The sequence below is a fragment of the Odocoileus virginianus genome, chromosome 25, assembly GCF_023699985.2.
Source record: "Odocoileus virginianus isolate 20LAN1187 ecotype Illinois chromosome 25, Ovbor_1.2, whole genome shotgun sequence".
Classification (NCBI taxonomy): Eukaryota; Metazoa; Chordata; class Mammalia; order Artiodactyla; family Cervidae; genus Odocoileus; species Odocoileus virginianus.
Window position 1 is genome coordinate 9,433,764 of NC_069698.1, and position 16,224 is coordinate 9,449,987.

At 38.4% G+C, this 16,224-nt stretch overlaps 1 long non-coding RNA gene and 1 other non-coding gene across 3 annotated transcripts in view; both read right to left on the reverse strand.

Moving 5' to 3' along the window:
* Positions 1-16,224, reverse strand: part of LOC110145000 (uncharacterized) — a 232,436-nt gene that overhangs the window by 26,914 nt on the left and 189,298 nt on the right. The window contains exon 3 of one of the 2 annotated variants that reach the window (XR_011483525.1): positions 237-666. The exons of the other annotated variant lie outside the window; for it this stretch is intronic. This is a non-coding gene — a long non-coding RNA (uncharacterized lncRNA). Of the gene's footprint in view, positions 1-236; positions 667-16,224 lie in introns of those variants that run through there. 2 annotated transcript variants of the gene reach the window in all.
* LOC139031163 (small nucleolar RNA SNORA61) lies at positions 2,255-2,380 on the reverse strand. The gene has a single exon (XR_011483567.1). It is a non-coding gene; the product is annotated as a small nucleolar RNA SNORA61 (small nucleolar RNA).

Sequence of the window (16,224 nt, forward strand, 5' to 3'; positions counted from 1 at the left end):
GTCTTTCAGTTCTTTCGGTTATAATTTACTATTACTATACAGAACCCCCATTGATGTGGTGCTAAGGTTCTGGGAAGGAAGCATTCTATACCTTATGACTAACACTCCATTTTTAATGAGCCTGACCCCCTAAACTGTGACTTTCAGAAGTGTTTCTTAATCTTTTTGCTACTCTTACGTGAGACAGAAAGGCTATGGGTGGGGTTGGGGGGGGGGAATCAGCTCTCTATCTAACTGCCCCATTCCATGTTAGATGACACTCTGAAAAAGCTATTTTCCTGGCAGGTAAGCCTTTGCGTTGGAGGACACTCTGCGACTTTCTGTCTACCCAAAGCGCAAAGGGGTTTTTCTCTGATCTTCACTGTGAGAACTTGGTGGGGTTCTTACAGGTAATGTCATGGAAGGGTGAGGGTTCCCCCTAAGACCGGGTCCCCGGGAGTTTTTAACTTTCAAACTCGTCCACAATCAGCCTCTAGAAGTTTCGCAGTTACTGTGTAAATGTCCCTGCCGTAATTGGCTTCAGCAGGCTTGTGCTCCTGCTGACCTGTGATTCTCTGTATTCGCTTGTCTCTCCAGTTTTCTAGGTGCCAATTTGCCCTGTCACCTCAATTATCCATGGATCTAAGAAGAGTTATTGATTTCCGGTTTGTTCAGATTTTCTTCTTACTGCGAGGAAAGCAGTAACAGTTTTTAGCATGTTTGGGATGAAACCAGAAGTCAGGTCTTTGGGGAACTATTTGAGAACCACCAGATTAGTGAGGAAATAACCACCTTCAAAGATTATGTGGTAGTTTAAGGGACTACTACATAGTAAGTCCTAAACCCACATTAAATAAATAAATTTTCATAGTATTATTTGCTCCAGTTAATGGACTTCACATCAAAAACAACACAGTATGATCAGAGTAGGGAAATAAGATCCAGCACCTATGACTGGGAAACAGTCTCCTGACACATGACTGAGCCACATCCTCAGGTGTGTCTGCTGGGAAGCTTTTAGCTGCAAGTATCAAAAAGCCTTACATGAGTTAAGTCTGAGCAGGGAGGCTTTTTTGAAGATCCACATCATTGGAAACACCTCATAGCATAGATATGTGGTTCTCTTTACTCACAGAAGTATATGTTAGATCTGTGGTAAAGAGCCATAGGCAGAGCAGCTAATACTATGACATACCTAATAGTCAGAAATTTTGTCTTACAAACTGGCACATCCCAATTATCTGTACTATTCTAGGATGTGATAGCTTAGGAGTGAATTTGATTCAACTTATGTGTCTGCAATTGAGAACCAGGCATGTCTATCTACTCTGACCCTAAGCATGCATCTGAAGTATACACTGCTTGAAGGAATTAGATCCTAAAGATTACAGGGGTAGGGGGGAATGTTTTAAGTAGTTCCATATCCAAGTAGAGATCAAAGAAACCCAGCTAAAAGAATTGTGGACAGACATGGCAATGGTAGATTAAGCAAGTCATTTTCTAAAGATATGTTGAGGATTATGACTCAGAGTTTGGAGGAGCTAATGTGATTGGCTGTGGAAGGATTCACAACATGTGCAATTCCTTAAAATAACATTTCGTTGACATAATTTTGCCTGTGTTACACACAACTGAAAAAGAAAACACAAAACCTTTACACTTAAAAAAAGACTCACTCCAATAGACGTGAAGAATAAAAACGGTTCTAACCATGAGCTTTGGCTAACACCAGGGAAGTCCAGAGGCACAGTGGACTTTAGAGCAACGGACTCAAAGTCTCACATGTTATCAAAGCTCTTCCTACATTTCATGCTAATATCTGTACTGTTCACTTCATCCTAAGGTCGGCTTTCTTTATGGTTCCAAGAAGTTGTCAGTAGCAATAATGGCTATATGCTTTTCTATCCATGTCTACCAGAAGGAAGAAAGCACCTTTTCCAAGTTATCAAAGAAATGCTTTTTCTTTCAGACTGATTGGGACAACTTAAGTCATATGCTTAGCCCTAAGCTAATAATTGATACCAAAGGAAGCAAAGGGTTGATTGGCTTAGGCCAAGGCTGCTGACCAATCATTTCTAAGATGGATGAGACATGTGATTAGTTAAAATCAATCAGGAACTAACCAAGAACTCGAGCCAATTCTGCAAACTACTAATGGAAGAAAAGCCAAGTAGATTTGGTAGGGGGAAACTATAATGTTCATAAAGCAAGCACGACTTGAAACGACCTTTAGAACACAGAACTTTTTTTTGTTGTTTTTTTGTTTTTTTTTCAACCTTGTCTGAAACTATCCCGCATGCTATACAGCACACACTACAAGCACAGTTTCAGTACTACTGTTCCTCCTTTTACGACCACCAAGACCAGGGTTTAGATCCAATGGGAAAGGGAACTGGAGGGTTAGAACATAGAACTTTTGACATAATTTTGACATGTGCTGACATGAGTCTAAATTTGAGAGTACACATAATTTCAATGACTCATCTCTAAAACTTCTGATATTAAATATACCAAGTGTCTTGGACATGACATCTGAAACACCTGCTGAAGATATCCTCTAAAGATACTCAGAAGAATGGAACTGGAGGAATCAACCTGCCTGACTTCAGACTATACTACAAAGCCACAGTCATCAAGACAGTATGGTTCTGGCACAAAGACAGAAATATAGATCAATGGAACAGAATAGAAAGTCCAGAGACAAATCCACGAACCCATGGACACCTTATCTTCAACAAAGGAGGCAAGGATATACAATGGAGAAAAGACAACCTCTTTAACAAGTGGTGCTGGGAAAACTGGTCAACCACTTGTAGAAGAATGAAACTAGAACACTTTCTAACACCATACACAAAAATAAACTCAAAATGGATTAAAGATCTAAATGTAAGACCAGAAACTATAAAACTCCTAGAGGAGAACATAGGCAAAACACTCTCTAACATAAATCACAGCAGGATCCTCTATGACCCACCTCCCAGAATATTGGAAATAAAAGCAAAAATAAACAAATGGGACCTAATGAAACTTAAAAGCTTTTGCACAACAAAGGAAACTATAAGCAAGGTGAAAAGACAGCCTTCAGAATGGGAGAAAATAATAGCAAATGAAGCAACAGACAAAGGATTAAGCTCAAAAATATACAAGCAACTCCTCCAGCTCAATTCCAGAAAAATAAATGACCTAATCAAAAAATGGGCCAAAGATCTAAACAGACATTTCTCCAAAGAAGACATACAGATGGCTAACAAACACATGAAAAGATGCTCAACATCACTCATTATCAGAGAAATGCAAATCAAAACCACAATGAGGTACCATTACATGCCAGTCAGGATGGCTGCCATCCAAAAGTCTACAAGCAATAAATGCTGGAGAGGATGTAGAGAAAATGGAACCCTCTTACACTGTTGGTGGGAATGCAAACTAGTACAGCCACTATGGAGAACAGTGCAGAGATTCCTTTAAAAACTGGAAATAGAACTGCCATATGACCCAGCAATCCCACTCCTGGGCATAAATACCGAGGAAACCAGATCTGAAAGAGACATGTGCACCCCAATGTTCATCGCAGCACTGTTTATAATAGCCAGGACATGGAAGCAACCTAGATGTCCATCAGCAGATGAATGGATAAGGAAGCTATGGTACATATACACAATGGAATATTGTGTATTAAAAAGAACTCATTTGAATCAGTTCTAATGAGATGGATGAAACTGGAGCCCATTATACAGAGTGAAGTAAGCCAGAAAGATAAAGACCAATACAGTATACTAATGCATATATATGGAATTTAGAAAGATGGTAACAATAACCTTATATGCAAAACAGAAAAAGAGACACAGATGTACAGAACAGACTTTTTGACTCTGTGCGAGAAGGCGAGGGTAGGATGTTCTGAGAGAACAGCATTGAAACAAGTATACTATCAAGGGTGAAACAGATCACCAGCCCAGGTTGGATGCATGAGACAAGTGCTCAGGGCTGGTGCACTGGGAAGACCCAGAGGGATGGGATGGAGAGGGAGGAGGCAGGAGGGGGGATCAGGATGGGGAACACAGGTAAATCCATGGCTGATTCATGTCAATGTATGGCAAAAACCACTACAATATTGTAAAGTAATTAGCCTCCAACTAATAAAAATAAATGAAAAAAAAAAAAAAGATATTCCCACAGGAAATGAAATCCCTTCAAATGAAATCTTCCTTCAAAGTAGTCAACTTACTGATTTCACAACTATTTAGCAAGAGAACAAGCAGATTAACTTGAGCATTCCTTTCCTCTTGGACTCCTTTAGAAAGTTGTAGAGCATTATGTTCCTTTTGTATTTCAGCAGTTTTGTTAGTGGGCTTCTTTTTTTTTTTTTCCTAAACTGATCATTATAGATAAACATAAAATCTCTAAATAGATTTTCCTAGTCAGTTAACCATATTCTTGGGGGAAAACATAAGGTAGAATCATTATTAAAAAGCATTCTCAGTAATACACATCTTTATTATGTCAGTCTTTTGCCAAAAAAAAATAAGATTGATAGTAAAATCCACTTAATTTTTTTCTTCACAGAATCAAGCCATCTGCCTCAAAATACACCACCAGCCTCTGTTAGATGAATTCACACATTTTAAAGCCCCGGAGTAACCATTTGAATGGAAATTGGACACTTCTTGTCATTTAGGAAGCTTTTTTAGACTGGAAAGGCTTCTCGTTTGTTCAATTAAATGTGTGTGTACGCAACACGCTTTATGAAATTTATCCCAAAACAGCGAGGGCTGAAATAATATTTGAAACAGATGGCACAGCTGCTGTACTTCAAGAGCTACCCATGGACATAGATGGAGATGATGAGGGAACTCCGAAGCACAAGTCAAAATATTGCTCAATCAAGACTGTCAACCGCGACCATCAGGGATGGGTCTGCCCCTTCCCTAATGGAAGTGTGTGGAAAGCGCGCAGATTTAGTCAAATGGAGCTTATACACTTCTCTGGATAAATTCTCTTCTTCTCAGTTGAGCTTTAAAGTCTGAAAATGCTGGATCTGCCACCTCAGTTTCCTCTCTCTTGAATACTATTTGAAAACAGCTACACACTGCTAGTGTCCTTCCCAGAGGAATGCCGGCTAGAGCTGTGTGCATAGCAGAGAAAGCGAAATACAGCGTTCGGGGCTGAAGGGGCTGACGGGGGAGGGACCACAAAGATAGTTCCCCACGTCTCCAGCTCTGTAAGAAAGGAAACAAAGGCACAGAAGGTTAAGAGGCATCACGGGCTTCCTATAGCACTGCTCTCTCCAGACGCCTTCCAGGGGAACTTTCACTACAGTCACTGCTTAACAAAATGAAAAGAAACTTTGGGTACTTCCGAATTTTACTTTATCTCATTTTGTTTCAAGAGTGTCACAGCTTTTTTAAAAAGTCATAATTTTTATAAGGCAGACTCGGAACAACAAAGCAGACAAAAAGATGGTTTTTCTTAAAATTGCATTAAGGTAAAAAATTTTCATCAAAATAGGAGAATGTATACTTCAATTTCTATAAACAATGTGTACGTTAGGATATTTGGCTAAGTTTTTCATTTTACACTAATCACATGCAAAATTCCTCAATTCAGAATTCTTGAATAGGTGACATACACCAGAGCCGACACACACACACACACACAGCATAAACAGAGACTTAGGAGGAAAATATTTCGACAGTCATAGCAACAATTCTTTTTAAATGCAGCAATGTCTAGGGTTTGAAAGTTCACACATTTCCCTCTCACTTGTGGTTTTATAGACATGAGTGTTGAAAGCAGATGCCTTTAGTTTATTTCAGGGAGATCCCTGAGCTGCTGAAAATGACAAATCTCAGCAATCACATTTAGGCTCCCATATTCCTCTACATTGAAAAGAAATGGATAAAACCCTTAACAAGAGAAGCCGCAAGTAACTAAGTTTATCCATCATCTTCTCTGCAGCAAGAGCTAATGAAACCATGTCCATCTTCACAGGAACTTTCCCCAAAAGACTTCGTTCCTGTTACTTCAGTGGAGCCCTCCTGGAGAGAGCAGATTGATTTCCTAAAACATCCTTGGTTATTCCAGGGACAGAATACAGTCACAGTCTGACATGTCAACCTTCTACCGCATTTCTAAGCCAATCTATACAGCTGGAACAAAGGAAGAATTAGGGCAACTTCAGGTCACCTTAGCAGAAAGCCTATTTGGGCCTGAACTACCCCACCAATTGGTTTATTTACCACCCTTGCCTCACCAATTATTTCACCGTGGCTCTTGCAAATACATGGCTGTAACCCAGTCTTTGTTTTCCTGTGAGTCAGAGCAGTAGATCCTAAAAAGCAATAACTGCACATAACTAACAGACACACACCTGTGCTAGGGTGGTGGTGGGGGGGTGGTCTCCCCAGAATAAAGCTCCACTTCTATATATTTTGCTCTCAGAGGAAACAAAGAAAGTTCCCATTGCTCCGAGAAGTTCCAGCCTCCTTGTTACCATTACATAACCTTTTTGACAAGATTTTGTAAAGAATTTTAAAATTAGAAAAGCTCAAACACATTGATCTTAAAACTTCTTTTAAGTTACTGACATTTCCTTTCTCACATAATAAGTGGTGAAAGCCTGTCAATAGCTCAAGAGTGTTTTTTTCTTTGATGTGGTCTTGTGCTAAAAAAAAAAAACACTGAAATTCATTTCTATAAAGTTTTATATTAGGGTGTGTGAGTCACTTACACAAACATACACATTCGTTCTTGTAGAACTGCTAACTGGAGAACAGAGAGAAAAGGAGACTTGGAAACAGTCAGTTCAGCAAACCTATCCCTCAAGCATTTTTACCACTTCTTTCTTCCATGGGTGGAGTAGAAGATCTTCCCAAGGGCACCAAAGAGAGCTACTGTACCCCATATTCACTCCTAGAAGCTCTCACCTGATGGGCAGGGAACTCATCCTAAGGTAAGAGACCATACAGGTATTCCATGCCATGTGGGATCATCTGCAACTCTTGCTGCAAGAGATGGTCTGTTGCTGCTGCTGCTGCTGAGTCACTTCAGTCGTGTCTGACTCTGTGCAACCCCATAGACGGCAGCCCACCAGGCTCCCCCGTCCCTGGGATTCTCCAGGGAAGAATACTGGAGTGGGTTGCCAGTTCCTTCTCCAGAGATGGTCTAGGATACTGAATTAAACAGCATTGTTCAAGCGGGGGTGTGTGTGTTAGTCACTCAGTCATGTCCAACTCCTTGCAACCCCATGAACTGTATTCCACCAGGCTCCTCTGTCCAGGGGATTCTCCAGGCAAGAATACTGAAGTAGGTAGCCACTTCCTTCTCTAGGGGAGCATTCAGACTCAGGAATCGAACCTAGGTCTCCCACATTCCAGGAAGATTCTTTATTGTCTGAACCACCAGGGAAGCCCAGTGCTCAAGGTATCATGAGACTATCTCTGAGAAGTCATGAGAAAGTGAAGCATTAGTCATTCAGTCACGTCAGACTCTATGCGATCCTGTGGATTGTAGCCACCAGGCTCCTCTGTCCATGGAATTCTCCAGACAAGAGTTCTGGACTGGGTAACCATTTGCTTCTCAAGGGGATCTTCCCTACCCAGGGATCAAACCCAGTCTCCTGCATCACAGGCAGATTCTTTATCATCTGAACCTTCAGGAATGCCTAAATAAAAGAGTTTTGCTACAAGGGCCTTTATAAGAAACAAAGAAAAGGCCCTTTATTAGGCTCTAAAGAAAGAATGAAGAGATAGATGAGTGGGTGTGTCCTTAATCTGTTTGATGAAAGGAAGAAAAACAAGGACCACTCACTATAGAGAAGAAAAATGCCATCAAAATGAGTGTGATAAATTCTCCAAACCCTTTGAAAGTCAGAGTGACATCAGAAGGGACTTCCCTGATTGTCCAGTGTCTAAGAGTCTGCCCTCCCAGTGCAGAGGGGCCAGGTTCCATCCCTGGTCGGGGAACTAGAGCCCACCTACCATACCTAAGTGTTCCCATACCACAACTAAAGCTTGCACATGCCACAACAAAGATCAGAGATGGTGTCTGCTGCAACTAAGATCAGATGCAGCCGAATAAATTATTTATTAAAAAAGGACCAGAGCAGCAGGGATGGCTGCAACCACAATTTAAGCTTTCAAGCAAAATGTATAGGCCACCATGTATAAGTAAAGCTGTTTCTTTTTTCTCTACTACGCATTTATAAGTCGTTCAGTTCTATTTCTTAAAAGCAGGCAAAGATTTCCCTTCACTGAGACCTCTCCAACTTCTCCACAGACCCATGCTCCTTTCATATAGAAGACTCCAAACTTACTTGTGATTATGACAAGTGGACTTTTCTACAGGCATATGATACCTCAATACAAATAAAAACACATCAACCATGTACAACAAACAGGTATATGAACTAAGTCAGACTATAGCTACTTAGGTCTTCTGTTTTCTGAAAAAAACTGTGCATTTGCTCCACGACTTCTTCCTCTTTTTTTTTTTTTTTTTTTGTTTGTTTGTTTGTTTCCATGGCTGCTTCTTCAGCCTCCATTTTCTAGCATAAAAAGATGTACCCTCCTCAGAGATAGAGCTCAGCCCTCCTGCCCAGAGATTCCCTTCTTTTAGGTCTAGTACACGATGAATACCACCATCTCACATGGAACTATGACCCACTTGTTCCTCAATCTATAGTTTCCACGTCAGGAATTGGCATATGCAATTTAGTAAGATTCAAATTCACTTGATTCTAATGTTCAGTTTTATGCTGTGACTTCAAACCAACATAAGTTACCTGGGCCAAGTTATTTCATCTTAATTTCATATACACTTTAAATATCTTAAAAAGTATAAAATCACCCTCTTTTCTCCAGTGTAAACAAAAACTCCTCTTCCACCCCACACTCATACACACAGTCCTGTAGAAGTTAACAAGTAAAGGGCTAGTTTAAAGTGTGCTTATGAATGGAAATCTAAAGCTAACTGAAAATAAGTGAAAATTCTGTGATCAGTAAATTCATTTGGGATAATTCAATTCACAACCAGCACATTAAATAATTTCTTAAAAACAAACATCTCATTCCATCTTTCTAATCAATGCCATTCAGTCAAATGCATCATTGCATATATAAAGAATTATTTTCTTCTATACATCTTGGATGTTTTTGGCTTTTAAAACGGAAGACAATTTCTTGGCAGCAAATGGGTAAAGTTCCATATGGCTCCTGTCTATTTTTTATTTCTGTTGCAATTAGGATTCTTTCCCATAATAAAACCATGATGAGCCTGACAGTTTTCTGAAATCATAGCTGGTATTTTAAGAAAACTTACTCTTGGTTTTCTATCACTAGGCAGCATAACTCAAGCATAAATTGCTGATCAAAACTGGCCTAAAATTTTAACCATTTTATTAGGCAATTGCTTTCCCCCAAAGTAGAGTTTAGCTTTAGGGAAGTCCTCATATATAAAGGTAATGAGTCATAAATTTCTCCACACTTCAGAAAATAAAATAAACTATTTTCTGCTAAAATTTATTTTAAAAATGTTTTCAAAGTGTATGGAAGATAAATTGGAGTAATTTAAAGGTAGAAAGTAGCTTGTAAGATACGTCAGTCTTGAGAATGTGAATGAGACAAATATCATATTTAAAACTCTATTTTCAGAAAAGTTTTAAAATTCCAAGTTATCCCGAGACATTTGAATATGCTTTATTTTTTCTAGCCTTTCCACATGTCTCTCCATCAGCTCTTTCTTGAATGAGTCTGATTATTAGTAGTCATGTTCATCCTCATGACTCAATTATAAATATTTTTTCAACAGATCAAGAAACTATACTCCAGGCAAAATCTGCTAGTTTTCTTTGTGCTTTCCTTCAGACTTTTGGTTCTGAGACTACATACTCCTCTTTCCCTAAATCTCTTCAACTTTTTTACTTCAGAGACACTTTTTTAATTGAGGTAACATTGGTTATAACATATATCTTCTTTATGCACTCATCCACTGATACACACTTAGGTTGTTTTCATATCTTGGATATTGTAAATATTGCTGCAATAATCTTAGGGATGCATATATCTTTTCAAACTAGGGTTTTCATATTCCTCAGGTAAGACCCAGAAGTGAAATAGCTGAATCATGTGATAGTTCTCTTCTTAATTCTGGGAGGAATCTCCATACTGTGCACCATACTTGCTGTGCCAATTTACATTGACATTCCCACCACAGTGTATGAGGGTCTCCTTGTCTATACCCTCTCCAATACCTGCAATTTCTTGCTATTTTATCAATAGCCATTCTAACAGGCAAAAGATTATATCTTATTATGGTTTTTATTTGAATTTTCCTAATTTTAGTGATATTGCTCATCTTTTCATGTGTCTGTTCACTTGTATTCAAATCCCCTGCCAGTTTTTTTTAATCAAATTGTCATTTTTGTTATTGCGTTATGTGATTTATTCACATATTTTGTATATTAACCTTTACCAAATATAACATTTCCAAGTACACTCCCCCACTCAGGAGGTTGACTTTTCATTTTGTTGATAGGTTCCTCTGTGCAGAAGTTTTTTTACTTTCATGTAGTCTCATTTGTTTATTTTCCCTTTTGTTTCCCTCGACTGAGAAGACAATGAGAAGGATATTGGTAAAATGTCAGAGAGCATACTGCCTATGTTTCCTTCTAGGAATTTTATTATTTCAAGTTTTTAATCAATTTTGAGTGGATTTTTGTGCCTGGTGTGAGAGAGCGCTTTAGTTTCATTCTTTGGCATATGGCCGTCTAGATTTCCTCAACACTACTTACTGAAGAGACTATCATTTCCCTATTGTATGTGCTTTGCTCCTGTTATAAATTAATTGCCTGTATTTGTATGGGTTTATTTATGGGATCTCAACTCTGTTCCATTAATTTCAGTGTCTTTTTTTTTTTTGCCAATGCCAGGTCATATTGATTACTATAACTTTTAAGAATAATTTGAAATCACGGAGTGTGATACTTTCACCTTTGTTCTTTTTTTCTCTTTGGGATCTTATGTGACTCCCTACAAATTTTAGGGTTTTTTGTCTTATTTCCGTGAAAAATGTTCCTGGAATTTTGATAGGGATTACACTGAATCTGCAGATTGCTTTAGGTGGTATGAATATTTTAACAATACTAATTCTTCCAAGCCATGAGCACAGAAAATCTCTCCATTTCTTTGTCTCTTCTTCAGTTCCTTTCAACAGTATAAGTTTTCAGTGTACAGGTCTTTCACTTCCTTGGTTAAATTTATTCCTAGGTATTTTTTTTTTCTTTTTGATACAATTTTAAATGAATTGTTTTCTTGACTTCTCTTTCTGATAGCTCTTTATTACTGTATATAAATGCAACAAATTTCTGTGTATTAATCTTATAACCTAAAACTTCACTGAATTTGCTTATTAATTCTAATAGTTTTTTGGTGGAGTACTTATGGTTTTCTATATATAGTACTGTTATTGGCAATGAGAGAGAGTTTTACTACTACCCTTCTAATTTAGTTGCCTTTTTTTATTTCTTTTTCTTATCTGATTTCTGTGGCTAGGAATTCCAATACCACAGTGAATAAAAGTAGGGTTAGTGGACATCCTTGTCTTGTTCCTGATCCTAGAGGAAAAGCTTTCAGCTTTTTAACCAAAGAGTATGATGTTAGCTGAGTTGTCATATATTACCTTCCTACATTGAGGTACATTCCTTCTATATCCATTTTATTGAGTTTTATCATAAATGGCTTTTAAATCTTGTCAAATGCTTTCAATGCATCTATTGAGATGTTTGTGTGATTTCTATTTTTTGTTTTGTTAATATGGTGTATCATGTTGATTGATTCGTGGCTATTGAACCATCACCCTTGCATCCATGGATAGGTCCAACTGGACCATGGTTTATGATCCTTTTGATGTATTACTGTATTCAGTTTGCTAATATTTTGTTAATGATTTTTTGCATCTATGTTCATCAGAGACATTGGCCTGTAATTATCTATTTTGTGTTGTTTTGTCTGCTTTTGGTATCAGTACGAATGCTGGCTTTGTAAAATATGTTAGGAAGTATTCCCTTCTCTTCAGGCTTTTGGAAGAGTTTGAGGACAGGTATTAATTATTCTCTGAATGTTCATTAGAATTTTCCTGCCAACCCATCTAATTTTGGCCATTTGGTTTGGGGGAAGTTTTAGATTACTGTTTTAATTTCCTTACTAATTATCAGTCTATTAAGATTTTCTGTTTCTCACAGTTCAGTCTTAGAAGGTGGTATCATTCTAAGAACTTGTCCATTTATTCTAGGTTGTTCAACTTGATGGTGTATAGTTGTTCATAGGATTCTCTTATAATTTTTTGTATTTCTGTGGTTTGCACTATAATTTTTTCTTCTTTAGTTTTTTATTTTATTTACCTGAGTCTCCTCTTATTTTTTTCTTAGTTAGTCAAGCTAAAGGCTTTATCATAATATAATATCTATTTTTGTCTCCTGTTACCATTTTTGGCTTGATGGTCTGACATAAGTATGGCTACACCATACTTCCTTCTGGTTACTGTTTGCTTGGAGTATAATCTTTCATTCCTTTTCTTTGATCCTATATTTGTCTTCAGCACTGAGTCTCCCAGAGATAGAATAACATTGGGTCTTGTTTTTTTTCTTAATCCAGCCGGTAACTATGTGGCTTTCGATTGATGAATTCAATCCACCTACACTTGGAGTACCTGTTGATGAATGAGACTTAGCACTGCCATTTTATCTTCTGTTTCCTGGTTGCTCTATACCTCCATTTTTCTTTCTCTTACATTTCTATCTGCCATTTTAGTTTGGTGGTTTTCTAAGATGTTTGCTCAGTTCCTTTTTTTTTTTTTTTTTTATGTTTTGAGTCTCTTCTCTAGATTTATGTTTTGTGATTCCTATGAAGTTTGTATATAAATTCTCATAAATAAAATAGTCCTTTTTACTTTGTGAGTTTATAACCAAACTGAAGTTGCTACGGTTAATCTTACTGACTTCTTTGCCTTTAACCTGTATGCTATAATTAAGTATTTAACAGTCTACTCTGATACAGAATTTCATTACTTTTGCCTTTTCATTTCAGGTAGGAGAGCTCCTTTCAACATTTCTTGTAAGGCAGGTCTAGTGGTGATGAACTCCCTCAGCTTTTGTTTGTCTGAGAAAACATTTATTTCTCCTTCAGATATGATAATACCTTTGCTGGATTCAGAGTACTCTTGCTGAACATTATCTTTCAATATTTTTAATATATCATTCAACTCTATCCTGGCCTATAGGGTTTCTGCTGAGATATCTGCTGATAGCCTAATGAGGGGTCCTTTGTAGGTCACTGTCCTTTTCCCCTTGCTATCTTTAGAATTCTTTCTCACTCACTTTTGACAGTTCTAGTATACTGTGTCTTTGATAAAGTCTTTTTGTGTTGAGGTAATCAGGTGTTCTCTAAGCTTCATGGACTTATATATCCAGTTCTTTCCCCAAGTTTGGAACATTCTCAGCTATTATTTAAATAAACTCTCTGCCTCCTTCTCCCTCTCCTCTCCACTTGTAATACCAATTATTCTTATGTTGAGCTTCCTAATGAAGTCATATAGTTCTCACAGAACCTCCTCAATTTTTTATATCATAGTTCTCTTTCCTCTTCTAACTGTTATTTCTGTATTTCTATCTTTGAGCTCACTAACTCTGTCTTCCATATAGTCTGTTCTTACAATGCTTCTGAATGTGTTCTTCAACACATTTATCGAGTTCTTCAGCTCCAAGATTTCAGTTTGGTTCTTTTTATACAGAAAATCTCTATAGAAAATCTATAGAAATCTATAGAAAATCTCTATAAAATCTCTTTGGTAAAGTACTTTTTCTACTCATTATCTTTGTTTCTAAGCTCACTGGATTTCCTTTCTGAGTTCTTTTGTAGCTCACTGAGTTTATTCAGAACAGCTCTTGTGAATCTCTATTAGTTCAAGCACAATATTGTGTGCCTTTAAGTTCAGTTTACGGAGTTATAACATCTTCTCGTGACACCATGATACCATGTTTCTCCATGTGCTTGATGGTCATTCCTCTACTGGTGCATCTGCGGTAACAAACACATTTCTCCTTTAGGCAAAGCTTTTTTTACTTGATTCTGACAATTCACCATTAGCAAATAAAGGTCTTTCTTTTGTTTTTCAGTCCATGGTGCTATAGCGCAAATTTTTGGTTTCTCTTACCTGAGCTGTGCTGTTCTGGGATAAGTCACTTCAGTCGTGACTGACTCTTTGCGACCCCATGGACTGTAGCCCACCAGGCTCCTCTGTCCATGGAATTCTCCAGGCAGGAATATTGGAGTAAGTTGCCATTTCCCTCCAAGGGATCTTCCCAACTCAGGGATCAAACCCACATCTCTTGTCTCCTGCACTGGCAGGCAGGTTCTTTACCACTAGCGCCGCCGGGGAAGCCCCAACCCGAGCTGACTCTGGTCACATTTAAGATCAGCACTTTCTATCATCTACCACCTCTGCCAGAGGTATTGCCCAGGGCCCCTGTTGCTGGCGCTGTGCCTCCTGGGTCTCCAGGGCCTTCCTGCTGCTGATGCTGCAGCTCTTGCTGGAACACAGGGATGGCTGGCGCTTCCACCTCGACTGGGGTTGCGGCCTCTGACCGCACAGGCGGGAATGGGCGAAGACGAGGGTGTCTCTGCTACCGCTGGGCTTGTCAGCTTCACAGGTGCCACTGCTGCAGATTGGGGGGCAGAGACACAGGTGCTTCCCCAGCTGGAGGGGTAGGGTCGCAGGCCGTGATGCTGCTGTCCACTTCTCCGTGGCCAAGGACACTGCTGTGGCCAGGAAGCCAGATTATGTGCATCGCGTCTTCTGATCCTGGGTTCTCTGAGCTGGAAGGCTCAGCTGCTGCGGCTAGGGGTGACCAGGGGTGCAATGACAGTCATTGCCTTCACTGTCCCCCTAGTTTTTCCTCCTCCATTTGCTTCAATACACCCACCTTTAGATATATGGATATGTGGAATTTTCCAGCATCCGAGTGTGTTGGGCAGCAGAACTTTTGGTGAGTTATGGACATTTTACTGATTGTGGATTGAAATGAACATCTCACGCTGCCACAGGGCTGATGTCCTGACTGATATTTCTCCAACGCTTACAGTCAGAGTACTCTTCCAGACCCTAACCACCTTATTCTCAAGTTATATAAATGATTATAATCAACAACTTTATCATAGATATATTAACAATAGTTATCATAGATATATTAACAATAGTAATAAGCTCGCCTTCCCCCAAATCATTTTAATACAAAAGTAGGAAAATCATAACATGATGCTAAAGACAAATTCAGTTTCATCTGAATTTTATTCAGTTGTATCTTGAGTTAAGCAGAACCTAAGTCTGAATTTTGTGTCCCAGAATTGCCTTATGTGCTTAAATGTCATCTACAAATTATTAACATACGTTAACAAGAGACATAGATTTGAGTATCGAATTCAAGTCTAACATATGTAGACTTTATTACAGTGTTTTATTCAAAACAGAAGATCAATTACTATTGACTATTTTTTGGACATGAAAATTCTGAGGAGAAAAATAATTAATTCAGCATTACCTTACTTAGAATGATAGTAATTGATAACGACACATAAAGAATCCACATCTTGCCCTGAGAAGATTTCTAGAGTAGTTAGAAGAAGCGAGTGATAGTTTGAAGGGTGCTATTTAACTTTCCAGGGCCATTACACAGTCTTCACGGTAGATAACACGAGAAGAGAGGGCATTAGTGTCAAGTCATGGAAGAAGAGAGGATATGTAACATCGAATGAAAAGATGTTTAAATCTAATTGTCTTTCTCTTCCACAGAGTCCATCACAACATAGAGGCAAAAAAGCAGTATTTTTATATATGAGGTTTTCAACTCCTGTCAGCAGAAAGAGCCTGGAAAGCTCTCAGATCAAGATGCTAATCTGACTCCAAAGAAGCTGATGCATTTTATCAAAGTTCTATGAGAAAGATAGCTTATGAATATGGCCAGATGGAGAGCTGCATAACTTTGCAGGGGAGAAATTCACATGAGAATTACAATGAAAGGAGGGAAGGAACCCCTGCAAAGCTCTAATTTCCAACAGCTCCAAGCATAAATTTAACCAAATTAAAAACTTTTCATATGGGTGCAACTGAGCTAGCCATTAGTGTAAAGAAATATATTACAGCAAAAGCTATTTGGAGGCATTGAAGTATTCCAAGAACATACCAACATGGGTG